This window comes from Hylobates moloch, unplaced genomic scaffold (assembly GCF_009828535.3).
Source record: "Hylobates moloch isolate HMO894 unplaced genomic scaffold, HMol_V3 SCAFFOLD_2, whole genome shotgun sequence".
NCBI lineage: Eukaryota > Metazoa > Chordata > Mammalia > Primates > Hylobatidae > Hylobates > Hylobates moloch.
The window spans coordinates 122797079-122819574 of record NW_026652277.1 but is presented as its reverse complement, the minus strand read 5'-3'; the positions used below and the strand labels follow the sequence as shown (position 1 = coordinate 122819574).

At 36.1% G+C, this 22496-nt stretch overlaps 1 protein-coding gene and 1 non-coding gene across 3 annotated transcripts in view; one reads left to right on the top strand and one right to left on the bottom strand.

The window, feature by feature from the left end:
* Positions 1 to 22496, bottom strand: part of LIN28B (lin-28 homolog B) — a 139705-nt gene that overhangs the window by 24325 nt on the left and 92884 nt on the right. The gene's annotated exons all lie outside the window — the stretch shown is intronic.
* On the top strand, positions 9690 to 9796 carry LOC116477326 (U6 spliceosomal RNA). The gene has a single exon (XR_004250434.1). It is a non-coding gene; the product is annotated as a U6 spliceosomal RNA (small nuclear RNA).

Genomic DNA, 22496 nt, shown 5'->3' with positions numbered 1-22496 from the left:
AAATGAATTATATGTAACATCCTCTCAGAAATAATGAAGACCAGTTGACAAGGGGACAGTTGACAAGTAGTTTAAAAAAAACCCTTTCAATTGAGAATTCTAAATCTATTAAAAATAACCTTTTAAAAATTAGGTCAAAATAAAGATATCTGAGTGAATTTTTGGCCAGCAGACTTCACAAGAAGCAATGCTAAAAAAAAAAAGTTGTGCAGTTTCAAGAAAAATGTAACCACATAGAAACTCACCGGCTTGCACCCCGGCTGTGTGTCTCCCCCATGGGGGGCACCCCAAAGTGGCAAGAAGTCCCCTGGGGCATGGAGACAGGACAAAAGGTGATGAATGTCCCTCCATTCCTCAGAGTTCCTAGGACTAAGTTGATTGCTCTCCAGGTTTCAGGTTGTCACTCTCCCACTCCCACCACAGAATTAGTCAGTCCCATTCCAGTACCTATAATTTCACCTTTATTTTCATCATCCCCTAATGTCTCCAAGACATTTTGTCCATAAGAGCAAGGTGAAATGGGGATAAAGACAGATCTACAGAAAGTAATAAATAAAACTAGAAATGAGAGATGTGTACAGGAAACACTATCTATTTAAAGCGGAAGTAGTAACACTGAATTGTGGGACTTATAAATTATGTCAAAATAAAAAATGTATGACATAATAGCACAGAGAATGACACCAGGGTGCTGGTGAATGGAATTAAATTTTGGTAGCATTGTTACATTTTATAGCAAATGAAACAATATTCACCAAAAAGATGGCAGAAAACAAATACAAACAAAACCAAATGAGAAAAATAGAAAACTGAGAGCAAAATGGCAGACCTGCATCTAACCATATCAATAATTACATTAAGTACAAATGGTCTCAAATCCCAATCAAAAGGCAGAGATCATCAGGTTAGATTTAAAAAAAAACACACTAATTACATCTTGACTGCAGGAGACATATTTTAAATATAAGTCACAGATATGTTGAAATTAAAAGGAAACAAACAGTAGGCCAGGTGCAGTGTCTCACGCCTGTAATCCCAGTACTTTGGGAGGCCGAGGCAGGTGGATTACCTGAGATCAGGTGTTCGAGACCAGTGTGGCCAACATGGTGAAACTCTGTCTCTACTAAAAATACAGAAATTAGCTGGGCGTGGTGGCAGGTGCCTGTAATCCCAGCCTGTAATCCTGAATACGGTAGGCTGAGGCAGGAGAATTACTTGAACCCGGGAGGCTGAGGTTGCAGTGAGCTGAGATTGTGCCATTGCACTCCAGCCTGGGCTACAAGAGCGAAACACCGTCTCAAAATACACACACACACACATACACACACACACACACACACACACCATACAAAACAACCATAAAAAAGTTGGTGGGGCTATATCAGTATCAGACAAAGGATACTTCAAAGTAATAGATATTACAAAGGAGGTGGGACATTTCATAAACATAAAGGGTCAATTCATCAGGAAGACATAATATTCCCAATATGAATGCAACGAATTTGCTGTTAATGTGGTTTCAAAGCACATGAAGCAAACAATGTTAGCACTCAAAGAAGAAATAGAGAAATCCACAGAGTTTAAATTTAACATTCCTTTCCAGTAACAAGTTTATGAGCATACACACACACACACACACACACACACACACACACACACACCCACACACACACACACACCATAAAGACATAGATCTGGGCTACACTATCAACCACCATTATCTAATTAACAGTACAGAACCATGCACTCAACATCTGCTGAATATTCATTCTTTTCAGGTGCATATGAGCCACTGTCTAGGATAGAACATATCTTGGGACAAAAAAAGTCAATAAATTTCACAGAGTGGAAATCTTACAGAATGTTTTCTGACCACAACAGAACTAAGTTAGAAATAAATAAGACATATAGAAATTCCAAAATATTAATACAATATACTTTTAAATAACACTTAGATCAAAGAAGAAATCACAAGGAAAATAAAAATGAAAAAATAAATTAAGACTTGTGAAATGCAGCTAAAGCAGTGTTTAGAGGAAAATTTAAAACTTTATCTGTTTATGTTAGAAAAGAAGGTTTAAAAATCAATGGTCTAAGTTTTTACCTAAAGAAGCTACAAAAAGAGAAAAATAAACCAAAAGTAAATAAAGTAAATTAAGTAATTAAGAGCAGAAACCAATGAAATAGAAAATATAAAAAAATTAACAAAGCCAAAAATTGGCTAGAAAGGATTTAAAAAAAATGAATAAACTCCTAGTTAGAATGATCAAGAAACAAGAGAGAAGAAATCAGTAGCCATTATCAGCAATGAAAAAGGGAATATTGGTATGTATCTTGTAGTCATTAAGAGGACATAAAGGAATATAATAAACAATTTTATGCCAAAGCATTCCACAGCTTACATAAAAAGGACTCATTCCTTAAAGAAACAAAACATAAGAAAATTGATCTTCAATGCAGCAGTATTGGAAAGCAGGGCCTAATAGGAAGTATTTGGGTCATGGGGGCACTGTCCTTATGAATGGATTAATGTTATTATCCTGGAAATGGGCTCATTATTACAGGAATGGGTTCCTTGTAAAAGGACAAGTTTGATATCCTTTTCTCCCTTTGCTCTCCCACCATGACACATCAAGAGGGCACTTGCCAGATGCCTGCCCATTGATCTTGGAATTCCCAGCCTCCAAAACTGTGAGCCAATAAAATTTTTTTCATCATAAATTACCTAATCAGTGGTATTCTTTCATAGTAGCACAAAATAGACTAAGACACCATCTCACCAAGAATAAAATCAAACTTCATAAACCATGGTCTATGTGACCCTGCCAATTTCTCAGCCCTAATCTTGGACCTCTCTTCTCATCAATCAATTCACTCAGTCATACTGGCTGGCCTGCCACTCCTCAAACATGCTCAATTCATTAATGCCTCGGAATCTTTGCACAGGTTTTCCTTTTGAATAAAAATCACTTCCCCCAGATCTTTACAAGGCTTGTTCCCTTACGTCATTCATGTCTCTGCTCAGATGTCATCTCTTCAGGCATTTCCTGATTACTTAATCTAAAACAGTCCAACTATTACTCTGTCCCCTTACACTGCTATAATTTTCTTCACAGCACTTATCACTACCTGACGTCACATTATATACATTTATTAATAAATCTGTTTTTGCTTATTTGCCTCATATTCTAAAATCTGTGCTCCAGGACGGCAAGACCCTGGTATGTCCCTTTCTCTGCTCCATGTTCAGGGCCTAGAACAGTACCTGGTCCATGGCAGGTACTCAACAAAAATTGGTAAAATCAAAGAATTTACAGATGAGAAACTGAGATAGAGGGAAAGATAACTGCCCCGGGTTACAACTACTTAAATAAATATTTACTAAGTAGTTACTTTGTACCCATGACACAATAGTGAATAAGGCAGATCAGGTCTTTGTTCTCATGGAGATTACACTTAAAAGAACTCAGATTATAGGTCTTTCTATTGCAGACATTTCTTTGAAACTAAAAAAAAAAAAAATCCCTGGAGAAGGAAAGAAAGCAAGTATACAACATTCCTCAGCAATTCAATTACAATCAGTTGTCACGGCTTTTTCTTTTTCTTTTTTTTTTTTTGAGACGGAGTCTCACTCGGTCACCCAGGCTGGAGTGCAAAGGCACGATCTCAGCTCACTGCAACCTCCACCTCCTAGGTTCAAGTGAGTCTCCTGCCTCACCCTCCTGAGTAGCTGGGATTACAGGTACGTGCCACCACACCTGGCTAATTTTTGTATTTTTAGTAGAGATAGGGTTTCACCATGTTGGCCAGGCTAGTCTCGATCTCCTGACCTCATGATCCATCCAACTCGGCCTCCCAAAGTGCTGGGATTACAGGCATGAGCCACTGTACCCAGCCCCCAGCTTTTTCTTTTACTCATTATTACCTACATTTTTTTTCTTTTAGATATATTTACTTATTAGTCTACATGAATCCTATATACCATTTCTTTTCTTTCTTTCTTTTTTTAATCTAAGCTCTTGCTTCATTGTCTAGGCTGGTCTCAAACTCCTGGTCTCAAGCGATCCTCCCACCTCAGCTTCCCAAAGTGCTGAGATTACAGCCATGAGCCACCACTCCTAGCCCTATATATGTTTTAAAGCATCATTTGTAAAACACAGTCTTACATATTTTATATCGTGTCTTGAACTTGCTAATAAAACCAAGTACCGAAATCAACATTTCTCACAGATTTTGGTGATCTCTGTCTAAAAGAAAAAAAAATTTTAAGAAAATTTATGAGGCCATTCATTGTCCTGATAATATAAAAATACACAGTGATTTAAAAACATTGTAAAATAACAAAGGGAAGCCCATCAGACTAACAGCAGATCTCTCGGCAGAAACTCTACAAGCCAGAAGAGAGTGGGGGCCAATATTCAACATTCCTAAAGAAAAGAATTTTCAACCCAGAATTTCATATCCAGCCAAACTAAGCTTCATAAGTGAAGGAGAAATAAAATCCTTTACAGACAAGAAAATGCTGAGAGATTTTGTCACCACCAGGCCTGCCCTACAAGAGCTCCTGAAGGAAGCACTAAATATGGAAAGGAACAACCAGTACCAGCCACTGCAAAAACATGCCAAATTGTAAAGACCATTGATGCTAGGAAGAAACTGCATCAACTAACGAGCAAAATAACCAGCTAACATCATAATGACAAGACAAAATCCACACATAACAATATTAACCTTAAATGTAAATGGGCTAAATGCTCCAATTAAAAGACACAGACTGGCAAATTGGATAAAAAGTCAAGACCCATCAGCGTGCTGTATTCAGGAAACCCATCTCACATGCAGAGACACACATGGGCTCAAAAAAAGGGAAGGAGGAAGATCTACCAAGCAAATGGAAAACAAAAAAAGGCAGGGGTTGCAATCCTGTCTCTGATAAAACAGACTTTAAACCAACAAAGATCAAAAGAGACAAAGAAGGCCATTACATAATGGTAAAGGGATCAATTCAACAAAAAGAGCTAACTAACCTAAACATATATGCACCCAATACAGGAGAACCCAGATTCATAAAGCAAGTCCTTAGAGACCTACAAAGAGACTTAGACTCCCACACAATAATAATGGGAGACTTTAACATCCCACTGTCAACATTTGACAGATCAATGAGACAGAAAGTTAACAAGGATATCCAGGAATTGAACTCAGCTCTGCACCAAGCGGACCTAATAGACATCTACAGAACTCCCCACCCCAAATCAACAGAATATACATTCTTCTCAGCACCACATTGCACTTATTCCAAAATTGACCACATACTTGGAAGTAAAGCACTCCTCAGCAAATGTAAAAGAACAGAAATTATAATAAACTGTCTCTCAGACCACAGTGCAATCAAACTAGAACTCAGGATTAAGAAACTCACTCAAACCACTCAACTACATGGAAACTGAATAACCTGCTCCTGAAAGACTACTGGATACATAACGAAATGAAGGCAGATATAAAGATGTTCTTTGAAACCAAGGAGAACAAAGACACAACAAACCAGAATCTCTGGGGCACATTTAAAGCAGTGTGTAGAGGGAAATTTATAGCACTAAATGCCCACAAGAGAAAGCAGGAAAGATCCAAAATTGACACCTTAACATCACAATTAAAAGAACTAGGCCGGGCATGGTGGCTCAGGCCTGTAATCCCAGCACTTTGGGAAGCCGAGGGGGGCGGATCACGAGGTCAGGAGATCGAGACCATCCTGGCTAACACGGTGAAACCCCGTCTCTACTAAAACACAAAAAAAATTAGCCAGGCACAGTGGCGGGTGCCTGTAGTCCCAGCTACTCGGGAGGCTGAAGGAGGAGTATGGTGTGAACCCGGGAGGCGGAGCTTGCAGTGAGCCAAGATAGCGCCATTGTACTCCAGCCTGGGCGACAGAGCAAGACTCTGCCTCAAAATAAATAAATAAATAATACAAAAATAAAAGAATTAGAGAAGCAAGAGCGAACACATTGAAAAGCTAGCAGAAGGCAAGAAATAATTAAGATCAGAGCAGAACTGAAGGAAATAGAGACACAAAAAACCCTTCAAAAAAATCAATGAATCCAGGAGCTGGTTTTTTGAAAAGATCAACAAAACTGATAGACCACTAGCAAGACTAATAAAGAAGAAAAGAGAGAAGAATCAAATAGATGCAATAAAAGATGATAAAGGGGATATCACCACCGATCCCAGAGAAATACAAACTACCATCAGAGAAGACTATAAACACCTCTATGCAAATAAACTAGAAAATCTAGAAGAAATGGATAAATTCCTCAACAAATACACCCTCCCAAGACTAAACCAGGAAAAATTTGAATCCCTGAACAGACCAATAACAGGCTCTGAGACTGAGGCAATAATTAATAGCCTACCAACCAAAAAAAGTCCAGGACCAGATGGATTCACAGCCGAATTCTACCAGAGGTACAAGGAGGAGCTGGTACCATTCCTTCTGAAACTATTCCAATCAATAGAAAAAGAGGGAATCCTCCCTAACTTATTTTATGAGGCCAGCATCATCCTGATACCAAAGCCTGATAGAGACACAACAAAAAAAGAGAATGTTAGACCAATATGCCTGAACATCGATGCAAAAATCCTCAATAAAATACTGGCAAACCGAATCCAGCAGCACATCAAAAAGCTTATCCACCATGATCAAGTGGACTTCATCCCTGGGATGCAAGGCTGGTTCAACATACGCAAATCAATAAATGTAATCCAGCACATAAACAGAACCAAAGACAAAAACCACATGATTATCTCAATAGATGCAGAAAAGGCCTTTGACAAAATTCAACAGCCCTTCATGCTAAGAACTCCCAATAAGTTAGGTATCGATGGGACATATCTCAAAATAATAAGAGTTATTTATGACAAACCCACAGCCAATATCATACTGAATGGGCAAAAACTGGAAGCATTCCCTTTGAAAACTGGCAAAAGACAGGGATGCCCTCTCTTACCACTCTTATTCAACATAGTGTTGGAAGTTCTGGCCAAGGCAGTCAGGCAGGAGAAAGAAAGAAAGGGTATTCAAATAGGAAAAGAGGAAGTCACATTGTCCCTGTTTGCAGATTACATGATTGTATATTTAGAAAACCACATCGTCTCAGCCCAAAATCTCCTTAAGCTGATAAGCAACTTCAGCAAAGTCTCAGGATACACAATCAATGTACAAAAATCACAAGCATTCTTATACACCAATAACAGACAAACAGCCAAATCATGAGTGAACTCCCATTCACAATTGCTACTAAGAGAATAAAGTACCTAGGAATCCAACTTACAAGGGATGTGAAGGACCTCTTCAAGGAGAACTACAAACCACTGCTCAACGAAATAAAAGAGGACACAAACAAATGGAAGAACATTCCATGCTCATGGATAGGAAGAATTAATATCGTGAAAATGGCCATACTGCCCAAGGTAATTTATAGATTCAATGCCATCCCCATCAAGCTACCAATGACTTTCTTCACAGAATTGGAAAAAACTACTTTAAAGTTCATATGGAACCAAAAACGGGCCTGCATCGCCAAGACAGTCCTAAGCCGAAAGAACAAAGGTGGAGGCATCATGCTACCTGACTTCAAACTATACTACAAGGCTATAGTAATCAAAACAGCATGGTACTGGTACCAAAACAGAGATATGCACCAATGGAACAGAACAGAGTCCTCAGAAATAATACCACACATCTACAACCATCTGATCTTTGACAAACCTGACAAAAACAAGAAATGGGGAAACGATTCCCTATTTAATAAATGGTGCTGGGAAAACTGGCTAGCCATATGTAGAAAGCTGAAACTGGATCCCTTCCTTACACCTTATACAAAAATTAATTCAAGATGAATTAAAGACTTAAATGTTAGACCTAAAACCATAAAAACCCTAGAAGAAAACCTAGGCAATACCATTCAGGACAGAGGCATGGGCAAGGACTTCATGTCTAAAACAACAAAAGCAATGGCAACAAAAGTCAAAATTGACAAATGGGAACTAATTAAACTAAAGAGCTTCTGCACAGCAAAAGAAACTAACATCACAGTGAACAGCCAGCCTACAGAATGGGAGAAAATTTTTGCAATCTACTCATCTGACAAAGGGCTAATATCCAGAATCTACAAAGAACTCAAACAAATTTACAAGAAAAAAACAAACAAGCCCATCAAAAAGTGGGTGAAGGAGATGAACAGACACTTCTCAAAAGAAGACATTTATGCAGCCAACAGACACATGAAAAAAATGCTCATCATCACTGGCCATCAGAGAAATGCAAATCAAAACCACAATGAGATACCATCTCGCACCAGTTAGAATGGCCATCATTAAAAAGTCAGGAAACAACAGGTGCTGGAGAGGATGTGGAGAAATAGGAACACTTTTACACTGTTGGTGGGACTGTAAACTAGTTCAACCATTGTGGAAGATAGTGTGGCGATTCCTCAAGGATCTAGAACTAGAAATACCATTTGACTCAGCCATCCCATTACTGAATATGTACCCAAAGGATTATAAATCATGCTGCTATAAAGACACACGCACATGTATGTTTACTGTGGCACTATTCACAATAGCAAAGACTTGGAACCAACCCAAATGTCCATCAATGATAGACTGGATTGCTTGTAATCCCAGCACTTTGGGAGGCCGAGGCGGGCAGATCACGAGGTCAGGAGATCGAGACCACAGTGAAACCCCGTCTCTACTAAAAATACAAAAAATTAGCCGGGCGTGGTGGCGGGCGCCTGTAGTCCCAGCTACTTGGAGAGGCTGAGGCAGGAGAATGGCGTGAACCCGGGAGGCGGAGCTTGCAGTAAGCCGAGATCACGCCACTGCACTCCAGCCTGGGCGACAGAGCAAGACCCCGTCTCAAAAAAAGAAAAAAAAAAAAAGATAGACTGGATTAAGAAAATGTGGCACATATACACCATGGAATACTATGCACCCATAAAAAATGATGAGTTCATGTCCTTTGTAGGGACATGGATGAAGCTGGAAACCATCATTCTCAGCAAACTATCGCAAGGAGAAAAAACCAAACACCGCATGTTCTCACTCATAGGTGGGAATTGAACAATGAGAACACGTGGACGCAGGAAGAGGAACATCACAAACCCGGGCCTGTCATGGGGTGGGGGGAGGGGGAAGGGATAGCATTAGGAGATATACCTAGTGTAAATGACGAGTTAATGGGTGCAGCTCACCAACACCGTGCATGTATACATATGTAACAAACCTGCATGTTGTGCACATGTACCCTAGAACTTAAAGTATAATAATAAAAAAAGAAATTAAAAAATTGTAAAATCATTTAGTATTAGTTACAATTACTAACTATAAAAATATCATATGAAAAAACAGAAAACCATACAGAGATGAAAGAAGATGGGTTTTAGATTTTTAAAAAGGTGTTATTAGATAGCACATTACATACTGATCACTTGGAGAGTCATGGTAAAGTTCACAGTTCTGAGTTCTGGCAAGGTTTTGCTCAGCCTCCTACCAACTGGACTTTGAAAAGCAGCCTAACCATGCACTACAGCACACCCAGACTTCCTTTCTAAGGCAAAAAATGAGTAATTGGTTTAGCATTGTCCAAGTGTGTACAGATATGGTTAACTTTTTTAATGTACAGTGAGTGGGTGCTTGCTTTGCCAGCACATATACTAAAATTGAAACAATACAGAGAAGATTAGTATGGCCCCTATACAAGAAGGACATACAGGGCCAAGCATGGTGGCTTACGCCTATAATCCCATCAGTTTGGGAGACTGAGGTGGGTGGATCACCTGAGGTCAGGAGTTCGACACCAGCCTGGTCAACATGGTGAAACCCCATCTTTACTAAAAATACAAAAATTAGCTGGGTATGGTGGCGCATGTCTTTATCCCAGCTACTTGGGAGGCTGAGGCAGGAGGATCACTTGAACCCGGGAGGCAGAGGTTGCAGTGAGCCAATATCGTGACCCTGCACTCCAGTCTGGGTGACAAGAGCAAGACTCCATCTCAAAAAAAAAAAAAAAAAAAACCAGAATGACATATGACATACAAATTTATGAAGTATTCCACATTAAGTAATAATAGTTATTATTATTAAATATAAGTGAGTGGATTTAGGAATACTCAGGATTTAAACAGGCTTACCTACATAAGATATACATAGAATAAAAAAATAGTGCCTTCAGGTATTTCTGAAACTTTTCTCAATCTATGATGTGATTATTTACCTGCTTCTTCTATTACTGCTCCTAACAGTTTAACGTTAGACTATTCATAGCACATACACTTGTAGCTATAAATGTCATATGCAATTTTTTTTTTAAGAGATAGGGTCACACTATATTGCCTGAGCTGGTCTCGAACTCCTAGGCTCAAGTGATCCTCCCATCTCAGCTTGCCAAGTAGCTGAGATTACATGTGCGAGCCATTGCACTTGATCCAAAAATTCCAATGACTAAAAATACAACTTTAAAATGTTACCATTAAGATCATCTCCATTGGGTAGAACGTGCACTAGTCAGGCAACAGGTACACTAAGAGCCAGGCTTCACTACTATACAATTCATCCATGTAACCAAAAGCCACTTGTACCCCTAAAACTATTGAAATGAAAATATTTTTTAAACTAAAATAGTAATTTCCAATGACTGTATTAACTCAATTTTTAGAGCATGAAAAAAATTAGATCAAGCCATATGAAGTAGTTTATCGGCTATAATTAGATTTATATCTTCATTATGGGAAGTGAAATTTCTATTTATGGTACTATACTTTGGATTTACAAACTGTAAAACTGGGATTCCTGTACCACAAGTATTTTGTGAATAAAATAATTTGAATTCCCATAAAAATACCAATGAGAGTTGATAATGATGGGAAGAAAGTGATTTTGAAGTTCATCTTTAAAAATAAATTAAAATAGCTATAATAATCTCAGAACAGTAATAAAGGGAGATTTACCTTTGAGGAATTAAAAGGTATTACAAAAATATAGAAATTAAAACAACTAGTGGAAGAAAGAGTAGGACAAGCTGTACAAGTATAGAGCCCTGAAACATACATATTAGAAGTAATATGGAAGAAATCATTAAATAACAAAAGAACTTTCACAAATCAACAGAGTTCAACAAGAGATGCTGAGTAAGGGGAAATTCAGAACAAAGCTTCTTAATCTTTATATAAAGTAACAAATAAAATTACTGATGGATTTAAAAGTTAATAGAAGGAAACCAGGAAAAATATAGATAATTATTTGATCACTGGATAGGTAAAACACAAAGGCAGAAAGAAAATGGAAGAACAATAAAATGGATATACCACAAATTATCATAGAGGATATAGTTATTATTATTTGTGGGTAAAAATATTTCATACCTTGAAAACCATGAATATATTGAAAAACTATTAAAAATCAACAAAGAGCCAGGCCCAGTGGCTCACGCCTATAATCCCAGCACTTTGAGAGGCTGAGGAGGCAGACTGCTCGAGCTCAGGAGTTTGAGACTAGCCTAGGCTAGTGAAACCCCATCTCTACTAAAAATACAAAATTAGCAGGGCATGGTGGTGCACACCTGTAATCCCAGCTACATAAGTGGCTCAGGCAGGAGAACTGCTTGAACCCAGGAAGGGAGGCTGCAGTAAGCTGAGATCCTGCCACTGCACTCCAGCTTGGGTGACAGAGTGAGACCCTGTCTCTAAAAAAAAAAAAACCAAAAACAAAAAAATCAACAAAAGAAGTTTTTTAAGTAACTGGTTAAAAATTATCAATCTTATTAAGTTTCTAAAAGTAAAAGGAGGAAAAGATTTTATTTTGAATAGGATACACACACACACAAACAAACATATCCCAGGGCAGGCTTCATACTGAGCTTAGTTTTACTCATGTGTTTTCTTTCATACTAACTTTGTATAGTTTTAGTTTTCTTTTTTTTTTTTTTCGAGACAGAGTCTCACTCTGTTGCTCTCAAGTAGCTGGGACTACAGGCATGCGCCACCATGCCCGGCTAATTTTTGTATTTTTAGATGGGGTTTCACCATGTTGGCCAGGCTGGTCTCGAACTCCTGACCTCAAGTGATCCACCTGCCTCAGCCTCCCAAAGTGCTAGGATTATAGGCATGAGCCATTGCGCCTGGCCAGTTTCAGTTTTCTTCATTTAGACTCTGTATATCTCTCATTAAGCTTTATTCGTAGGTATTTTCACTTTTTTGTTTCTTTGGCAAATGGAATATACTCTTCCAGTGAGTACAGGACAGTTCAGAGGTTCTTTCCTTGGTCATCCATCCTTCAACCCCCATCTCCCATAGCAGAGGGGTTAGGCTTTGATAGTTTGCTTACTGTCAGCTCACAAGAGCAGAAATCACAAATCACTTCCATAAATCAGAGGTTTGTCTCTGTTTAAGAGAGGCTAAAAGCCACCTCTGTACTCATGTTAAGGGAAGAAAAACCACAATGAGAGGGGAGAAAAACTCCAGTATTTCATAGGGACAAAGTAACCTGACAGAGAGAGCTGCACTTTTAGAAAACCCGGCTCCCACTGACATCTGAAGAGAATTTTTAACATAAACTAGTTCAGGACAGAAAAGAAAGCTCTCTGGAACTAAAAACATGATCTCAAATTTTGAAACTAAATAGAAAAAAAAAAACAGTGAAAGAAGACAGTCACATCTGAGAAGTCAGTTGATGTTCCAGAAGAACTCAATTAATATTCCAAATAATGATCTTACAAAAGAAAGCAAGACGATAGATGAAAATGCTGAGAAAAGACATGAAACTTTAGGAGGACTAATAGCTATGTAACCAGATTTCCAGGAGAAAAGGAAAAAAGTAAAGAAACATATAAACAAATAACAGAGGAAAATTCTAAACACAGGAAGAAAGGAATATTTAGTACAGGTCACACTGTTTTTGTTGCAAGGCCTTCCAATGAAGGAAGTGGTATATTAACTTAGATTACAGTATAAGCTCATTGTCTTCTTGAAAAACAGTAACAGTTTACAGACTGGCTACTCTGTAATCCAGTGCTATTTTATGTGTATCAGTTATTTTTGCCTACCCCCTCCCCCCAGTTCACTGTCTCTACTCATAATGGCACTTTTTCTTCTGTAGAATCCTCTTTCCCCTACTTTTAATCCTTGTGGTTTAGATGGGGGTGGGAATTCAACTGACTCCCCAGCACAGAGTGGGCAAATGATTCATGTCTAGCGAATCAGATTATCTCACATTCTAGGCTAGATCAGCAAAATTAATTCTGAACTTTTGTGAGAATTGCTGAGAATTCTATCCCTCTTGGCACTAGGATTGAGCACTCAAATCCAGATGTATCTGAACTATTTTAATTCCTGGAATTATAAACTATATGATTCAATAAATTTCTTCCCACATCACCCTCACACACCAAGCCAAGGGATCTCAAACTTACAATATATCAAAATTACCCAGAGGTTTGTTGGAAAAAAGAAGGAAAAAAACACAATAGCTGAGCCCAACACCCCAGGTTAAGTCTAGGGTCAGGCCTTGGAGTGTGCATTTTAAACAAGATCCCATGTGATGCTAATGCTGGTCCAAAAATGGCACTGAGAACAGCTACCTTCAGCCATGATGAGTTCATTTGTGTAACTTGCACCGGAAAGACTTATGATCAATATACCTCCAGTCAGATGATAAACAACAACCCTTTAACAGCACTGGATTTCAGAGTAGCCAGCACAGTGAAAATCAAAACTAAGTATCAAATTATCTAGAAAATAACAAAAAAAACCTAGAACTTCATACTGAAACCTTTGCAAAACAATTAAGTTTTTCCTAAAAGAATATTTATGGTCTAAAATCCTTAGTGCCTATAAAAATAAAGACTGAAGATAAATTAAGCATCCAACTTATGAAAATAGAAAGAAAAATATAACAAAATTATCAAAGAAGACATTATACAAGTGAGATCTGAAAGAAAAAACAGGCAAAATTGTAGATAAAATAAAAGGTAATTATTTGAAAAGGTAAATTTGCGAGATGCCTAAATGAGAAAAAAAGAAAATGAAAACATAAAATGTTAGGAATTACTAAAATCCAATTGCAGGCCAGGTGTGGTGGCTCACACCTGTAATTCCAGCACCCTGGGAGGCTGAGGCAGGATTGCTTGAGCCCAGGACTTCAAGAACAGCCTGGGCAACATGGTGAAACCCTGTCTCTACAAAAAAAAAAAAAAAAATTATTGGTTGTGTTGGTGTGTGCCTGTAATCCAAGCTGCTCAGGAGGCTGAGGTGGGAGAATCACCTGAGCTCAGGAGGTCGAGGCTGCAGTGAGCCAAGATTCCACCACTGTGCTCCAGCCTGGGCAACCAGAGTGAGAACCTGTCTCAAAAAAAAAAAAAAAAAAAAAATCCAATTGCATATAAGGAGGAAATTTAAAGAATAAGAAAATCTTCTTTCAATTTTTGGCACAAATTAGAAAATCTAATGGAAGTAAATTATTTCTTAGTAAAATATACCAAATCCGATCGAAAAGGAAACAGAAAACTCTAATAGATAGGAAAAAGCTCTGGACAATTTTTTTAACTACAAAATGCGAGGGACTTTGGTGTTTATAGCTTAGTTCTATTATCTTTTAAAGTTGTGGGCTCTAAATTATTTTGATCATGCACACTTATTAGTAAGAATTTTTTTTGAACATCTACCCCATTATATGTAAATACACACAAATATACATATAATGTGTATTTGTGTGTATTTATAATATCAGGTATATACTAATATACATTATAAAAAATAAAAGGTATAAAGTAAATAAATATAAACACAAGTTGTGATGTTTTTCCCATGAAAGAAGAAATCTATTATTTATCACTTGAGAGGAGACTACTACTTAAATTCCTATTATGTTAAACTATACAGCAATACAGACAGAAAACTCACTAATTCATGAGACTAGAATAATCTTAATAAATTTAATAAAACTTGAAGAGGAAAGTACACAAAAAGTCCTAGTTATGTATGACTGATAAATATTATGAAACTGAATAAGCAAATAATGACCAAAAAGGGTCCCACTCCCCCACAGGAATGTAAGAATGCTTTAACTTCATAAAATCTATAGATGTAACTCACTTTTTCAATACACTAGAGTAGAAAATTACATAATTATGTCAAGAGATGCTGAAAACATTTTTGATATAATAATTTAGCAGCCATCCACGGTAAAAACTCTGAGTAAACGAGAAGAAAAAGAAACTAATTTAAACATGATCATTTACTGAAAAACAATAGCAAACATCAGACTAAACTCGAAATATTAAAGCTATTTTCATTAAATTGGAAGACAAAATGCTTGCTGTCATCAGCATCATTCAACACTGCTTAGGAAGTTCGAGTGTATTCCTAAGAAGAGAAAAGAATAGGTACAACTCTTGGAGAAGAGACGAAACTTTCCCCTAAATCTTTACACAGCTTTTCTCTACAGTAGGCAAGAACTAGTTAAAACTGAAGAAAAAAAATTCATTCAAAATAGCATCAAAAACTACAATACCTAAAAACAAATATCATAAGGTGTGGAATCTATTATATATGAATACCCTACTGAAGGATTCAAAATAACTTGAACAAATGGTTAAATATAATCTGTATACTCCCACAATCCCATTCTCTTCTCTGCCTCTTAAGAGTAAGTACTATCATGAATTTAGGGTTTATCATGTTTTCACATTTTTGCCACACCTGTAAGTATCCATACATAATACATAATATCATTTGATGGTTTTAAAAAATTAATATAGATGGAGTAATATTTCATATACTCTGTGCAACTTAAATTTTTATTCAACAATAATACAGTGGGGTTTTTAAAAAAGGAGTTATCCTTGAGATGTAGCTCTAATATGTTCACTTTAACTGCCATATCATCCTAAGAATATACTATAATTTAAAAATTATCTTTTACAGACATTCAGGTTGTTTCTAGTTTTTTGTTACTACAAACAATGCTCTAAGTAACATTTTTGCATAATTCTCTTTGTGTGAAAACGACCATGACCCACATTGAGAAAACATTTTCAATCTTGATTCAGTACTCACACAAATACACACACCACAACTCAAAAGTTTACAAAATAAGTTAATCTTACTACATGCAATGTGCTCTGATGATTTTTATTCTATCTCATTTTTTAAAATTAATAATACTGGTCATAACCCATCAAATAGATCTCAAAGCCACCAGTGGGTCCCAACCCACAGTTTGAAAAACACTGCCATGAAAAATCTACCCAGAAGTGGAGTAAAAAGACATGAACAATCTTCCACCAGATATTGCCAAATTGCTCTATGAAGTGATAGTGTCAAGAATCCCATCAGTATTGTGGAACGTTCTTCACAATGCTTGGTATTATCAGACTTTGAAATTTCTGCTAGTTCAACATCAGTGAAATGATGTCTCATTTAGGTTAGTAATGCCATACAGTTTTTCAGTGAATACTTTTCTTTAAGAATTACTATTTGTTCATTTCTATCAGGGTTTTTTCTTTTTGATTTGTAGTGCTTTTTGGATATTAATTATTTATCAATTACATGCATTGCAAATATCTTTTCCCACTCTATCTAACTTTGTTTATATTAACGATGCTAGATTGAAATGTCAGTTTGGTCACGGCTAGCACCTGTATTTCACAGAATCTCCTTCTCTGAATGGTTCTGAGATAGAGTCAACCAAAAGAGAAACTTGTACAAGATTTGGAAGTGAAGAAGTCATTATTCTTGGACCTGGCCAGACTTGGTAACAGACACAGACCTGCCCAGCAGGTCCCACCTGTTCTCTCTCTGGTGCTCTGTGCTCAGCTTGTCTTCCCAACTGTTGGCCCTGCTGACCAACAGCAGCCTGCCACTGGTCCACTTGGAGGCAGCAGTTTCCATAGGCCTCTCCAGAGACTCCCTCTTCCAGTTCCCTTTTCATAGTCACGTGTGCCTCGCTTTTTGGAATTCCCTGCAAGCTCTGATTTGTACCCCTCAGCCCAGTGCTTCTGAAGACTGGTTAATGACTATTTCTCGAAAACACTGACTCTTCCATTCCCCTGCAAGTCCCACATTATGTATAAGGTCTAAATCCCTAATTTCTATAGGAGGGATGGTTTTATCTGTCTGACTGAAACTTTTGCCTGGTAGAAGTTTAAATTTTAGAGCAGTCAATTTTATTAATCTTATCCCTTATGGCTTGTACTGTTTGTACCTTCTTTTAAAAACATCTTTCCCAAACCTAAGATCACAGGAATATTATCCTGTATTTCCTTCTAATATTGTTGTAAAGTTTTGCCTTATTTCTTTAAAAATGGTATAAGGTAGGGGTCCAATCTTACTCTTTCTCTACAGATAGACAATTTTCCCAGGACCATTTATATATACAAAATAAATTTAACATAAATAAGGTAATCCTATTATTCCAAAAAAAGAAACATCTCTTTATGAGAACAGTTCAAGTTGTAACTCTTGGCCGGGCGCAGTAGCTCACGTCTGTAATCCCAGCACTTTCGGAGGCCAAGGCAGGCGGATCACCTGAGGTCAGGAGTTTGAGACCAGCCTGGGCAACGTGGCAAAACCCAGTATCTAAAAAAAAAATACAAAAATTAGGGCGTGGTGGTGCACATGCGTAGTCCCAGCTGCTTGGGAGGCTGAGGTGAAAGGATCACCTGAACTTGAGAGGTGGAGGTTGCAGTGAGCCGAGACTGCACCACTGCACTGCAGCCTGGGTGACAGAGTAAGACCCTGTCTCAAAAAAAAAAAGAGAGAGGGGAGGGGAGGAGAGAGGAGGGAGGGGAGGGATGGGAGGAGGGGGAGGAGAGGGGAAGAGAGGGGAGGAGAGGGGAAGAGAGGGGAGGAGAGGGGAGGGGAAGGGGGGAGAGAAAAGTTGTAGCTCTTAATCTGTTATTTTAACCAACTTTCAAAAATTAAAATTCCAGTGTGAATTTGGAAGAATCTTTATATAAGCTCTTCAAATTTATCAGAACAGAATTTGACTTGCATATCCTTATTATGTAGAATTTAAAAAGTCTAGCTGGAGACCACTGAAAACTTTATGATTCCCCTAGATTGTTACTTGGGTTTGGGATGCAGAACTAGTATTTCAGTGGAAGGATTCAGCAGTGCAAGTAACAAATTCAGTGGAAGGATTCAGCAGTGCATGTAACAAAATTTTCTGTTGATCATTCTTCATCTTGATCAGCTCTTACTCTGTTCACACAGGAACAGATTGGATGTCACAGTTAGCAGATATAAATCATGATAATTTATGTTTAAGACATTTAAGCATAATTTTTAAAATTTAAGTGACATTAAAATTTACAAATGATACTCTGAACAATGTCATAATGTTCATTTAAACATCTACATACTTAATATTAGAGGCTAAATTAATTTCCTTTTTAGAAAAGATATCAAATTTCTAATATACTACCAAATTATCACAATACCCTTGTACTGAAATCATATAATAAATATATGATCTAATTTCACCAAGGCCACAGTCTAAAGGAAGAAAGCTAAGTTACTTCTTAAATCCATAATTTCTACTTGAACTATTATTAGAGTTGCTTCTGGAACTTTTTTTCTGTAGGCATTATTTTATTATTTATTATACTTAGACTACAACAGCAATCAGAAAATCAACCTAAAATTCTGATTATTTGCCACTTGGCTTCTGACCATTCCAATAAGGCATCTCGGGAGACCTATGCAGCGCCAAATGAAGCTCAGCTCCACACAATGTCTGGCAGAGGGTGATGAGAATGGCACATTGTCTGCCCGGTCTGAACAGAGGTCACAGCAGGGAGAGCATCTGCTAAGATAATGTGAATGAAGGAAACAACTATAATTGCCTCATTAAGAGATCCCTGGCCAAATAATCACAAGAAGAAAGGACTTGGATAACCATCCTAAAATTAGGCTATAATAAAGAAACTTGGGATAGAATTAAAAATACAGAAGAATTAAGAAGACTTGAGTATTCTACTGGTTTTATTAATTTCCTTAGTCACCATATGGATGACTGAAAATTTGGATGCAATAGTTCAGTTATTCAACTCAAGCCTTTGCCAGTCATTAGTAGGAAGTACAAGATGCAAATTCACAGCTGTCCAGGATACAAACAAATGTAAAATAAACACTTGTGGGGAATTTCTTACAGGGACCAAAATATAGAAACTAAGAAGGGATATCTACTGATCTATAGTTCGGAATTACAATGAAAAAAAGCATACAAGTAAAAGACATAAGGAACATTTTAAAGGGGAAAGACAAAATTTAAAAGAGCAGTCTCAAAAAGGCAAAGGAGAAAAATGAACAAATTGTCTCTCCCTAATCAGTTTACCTTCTTTTACTTTCTACCTCCATCTTTTAAAACTATTTTTTTCCCAAAAGTCAACATTGTATAATTACAACTAAATCCTTAGTCACTTCATATTACCATATGTATATATTTTATGCAACAGTGTTGATAAATTAAATATTTCATAGTAAAAGCTGAAGTAAATATTTTCCCAATTTAAATTTAAGTATACAAACGCACACAAGACTAAAATGTATTGATATTGTGACAAACTATTTTTACATTTCCTGATATTTTGAGGGTAAGCTATGTGAACTTAATTTGTATTATGCAGCTAAAATTTATTATTATATAAATAGTACCTTGAAGTAAATTATAGTTATTAAACTTTTCTGAGTCCAACAAACACAATAAAATTAGCTTGTTATAACCATAAGCCAGGTTTAAAATAAGCAAACTATTTGATGACTTTGATGTTTTGCACCCAAAATGTGCTGGCTAATTTTTCCATTCCATTTACCATTCTGGTCTTTAAACTGCCTTAATCTCCTGCCCTCAGATGTTGACCTTGTAAGAATAGGGGTCATAGGTCAGAATAGACAGACCTCAAAGGATCTGGACTATCAATTCATGCCTGAAAGATTTCTCTGCCACAATAGGAACCCACTAAACAGCAAATTCCTAAATCTAATCACACAAGTATCAGGATGAAACAGTTATTTATTGGTATTTGTTGATCTACATTTCAAACATCTCTATCATCTAAAAAGCATTTTTATTTTTATTTTGGGAACAGAATCTGGGATATAATACACATAAAAAATAAAATCATTGACAGGATTTTAAAAGTAAAACAAATATTCTTTAATAAAATGACACCATAAACCTAAACATGGGTTTTTTTCTGTTTTCAGGAATGCTATGGAGATTTCAAAAATATAATACTAGATTTCCCAAGCATAAAGTACCTGGAAAAATGTCAAATTATACCACTGAGATAATGAGTGGAAGAGGTTATATTGCTGTAGAGGTGGGTGGGAGTGGGACAGAATTACCACATTAGTTTTCAGCTTACTTGCTCTAAAACTGAATGAGGGCAATAAATAAATACTTTTCTGTTTAATAAACAAATGTGAATTTACAGCACCTCAATAAGGAAGCCTACACTGATTTTCTTAATCCCCAAAACAAAAACCTCATGGCTTCTAAAACTTTCTTGCAAATTTAAAGAATTTGAGACCACAAAATTATGGCTCTGCAAAAATAACTTTACTATCACACATCTCCACTTTCTTTTTTAAAAAGGCAAGTTAATTCATGTGAGCTAAGAATAAATCAGACATAATTGGTTTCTGTTTCTGTTCATCTTGGTCTTTCTGATCATAAATGATAAATACACCATGATGTACCATTTTAGTACTGACTACAAGGAATGTTAAATTTCACAATCAATTTTTAAATCTAAATAAGGAGCATCTTAAAAATGATAAATTAATAAATTCTTCTAATATGATCAAACTGAAGAAATTCCCCATGCTTCCAAGCCAAAAGTAGTAACATCAAACATCTTTTTTTAACAACAGTCTATTAGCCTTCTTTCTAAACAAAATATATTACCACTTTAACTCATGTAGAAAATCAAAAAGCTTACTCATACTAACGTAGTTATAAAAACTAAATATTGAACAAAATGAAATAAAAGCAGTAGAATGTATTATTTTCTAAGTTATTTTTAAAAACTCAAGTCAACACTGCATTATTATGAATGACACTTCTTGGAATATGTGGTTGGGTCAAAATATGTGGAAGGTTAAGAAGAACAAAAAAGACAGTCACTACTCTAAAAAAAATAGAATTAAAAAAAGAGGTAAAAAGAGAAACCATGAACAGTTAAAAATTACAAAGCTGTATGTATACAACCAACATATACACTACATATCCATGCACTTTGTGTTCTTTAAAATTATACACATTTTTATTCACCAAGTATTAAGGAGTAAAAACATTTAAACTATATATAAAAAAGATTTCCAGACCAGTCATTTTAGTCTAAATCCTTTTTACATATTTAACATATCTGTTAATATAAACTAAAATTATATTATATATTTAATTATGTGCTACAGGATGACATGATTATTTCATATAAATAATAGAAATCAACTGTGGCAAAGAAAATAATTCTACCACCCTCACCCATAATTTCATTATGTTGGAAGTCACTCACTCTTCTTCTTCATAGTAAATCATGTTTTTAAAGAGAACAAAAGGTCCCAAGTATAGGCTAGTTTTATAGAAGAAATACAACATTTCTTAATTTTTTATTAACAATCTTCACTTTATTATAAAGAGAGCTGTATGGAGTCGTTAAATTTCTTTACTCTTTTTGTAATGAACATAAGAAAAACTAAATAGAAAAAATAAATCAGAAATTATTTCATTTGAAATGTTAAGAAAACTTTTCAAATGTGGAGGATTTAAAATAAAACAACACAATATTTACTACCCCAAGTAACTAGAGAGTTGTAAGTGGACACTAAATTAAGCAGAATTTTAAGAGAGAATAAAATAATCCCATTTTCTTTTATAAACAGTCTACTAATAATTGAAGTGGAATCTTCAAAATTATTTTACATTTTTTTGCCATAGGGAGTAATTCTTCACAAAATATGATTCTACCTTATATACAAATATTAGAATTGAACAAATAAGTTCTCAAGTGATGAAATCATATTTGGAATTTGTTAAACATATTAATACCATGTAATCAAAACTTTGAAATTTCAATTTTTAACCAAAAATGACAGAAACTAAACTTTCTAATCTAAAAACATTTCAAGAAAAAGGATATTCTTTTCAATAAATGATGTTTGAACAATTCATATTACACATGGCAGAAATGAACCTCTACCTAGGCCTTACACTTTATATAAAAACTAACTCTAAATGGATCATTGATGTAAACAGAAAATGTAAAGATTGATAAATCATCTTCTTTCAAATTAAAAACTTTTGTTCTATAAAAGATATTTAAGAGACTGAAACGAAAAGCCACAGACAGGGAGAAAATATCTGCAAATCATGTATCTGGCAAAAAAAACTTATACAAAGAGCTCTTAAAGTGCAATAAGAAAACACACAACCCAGTA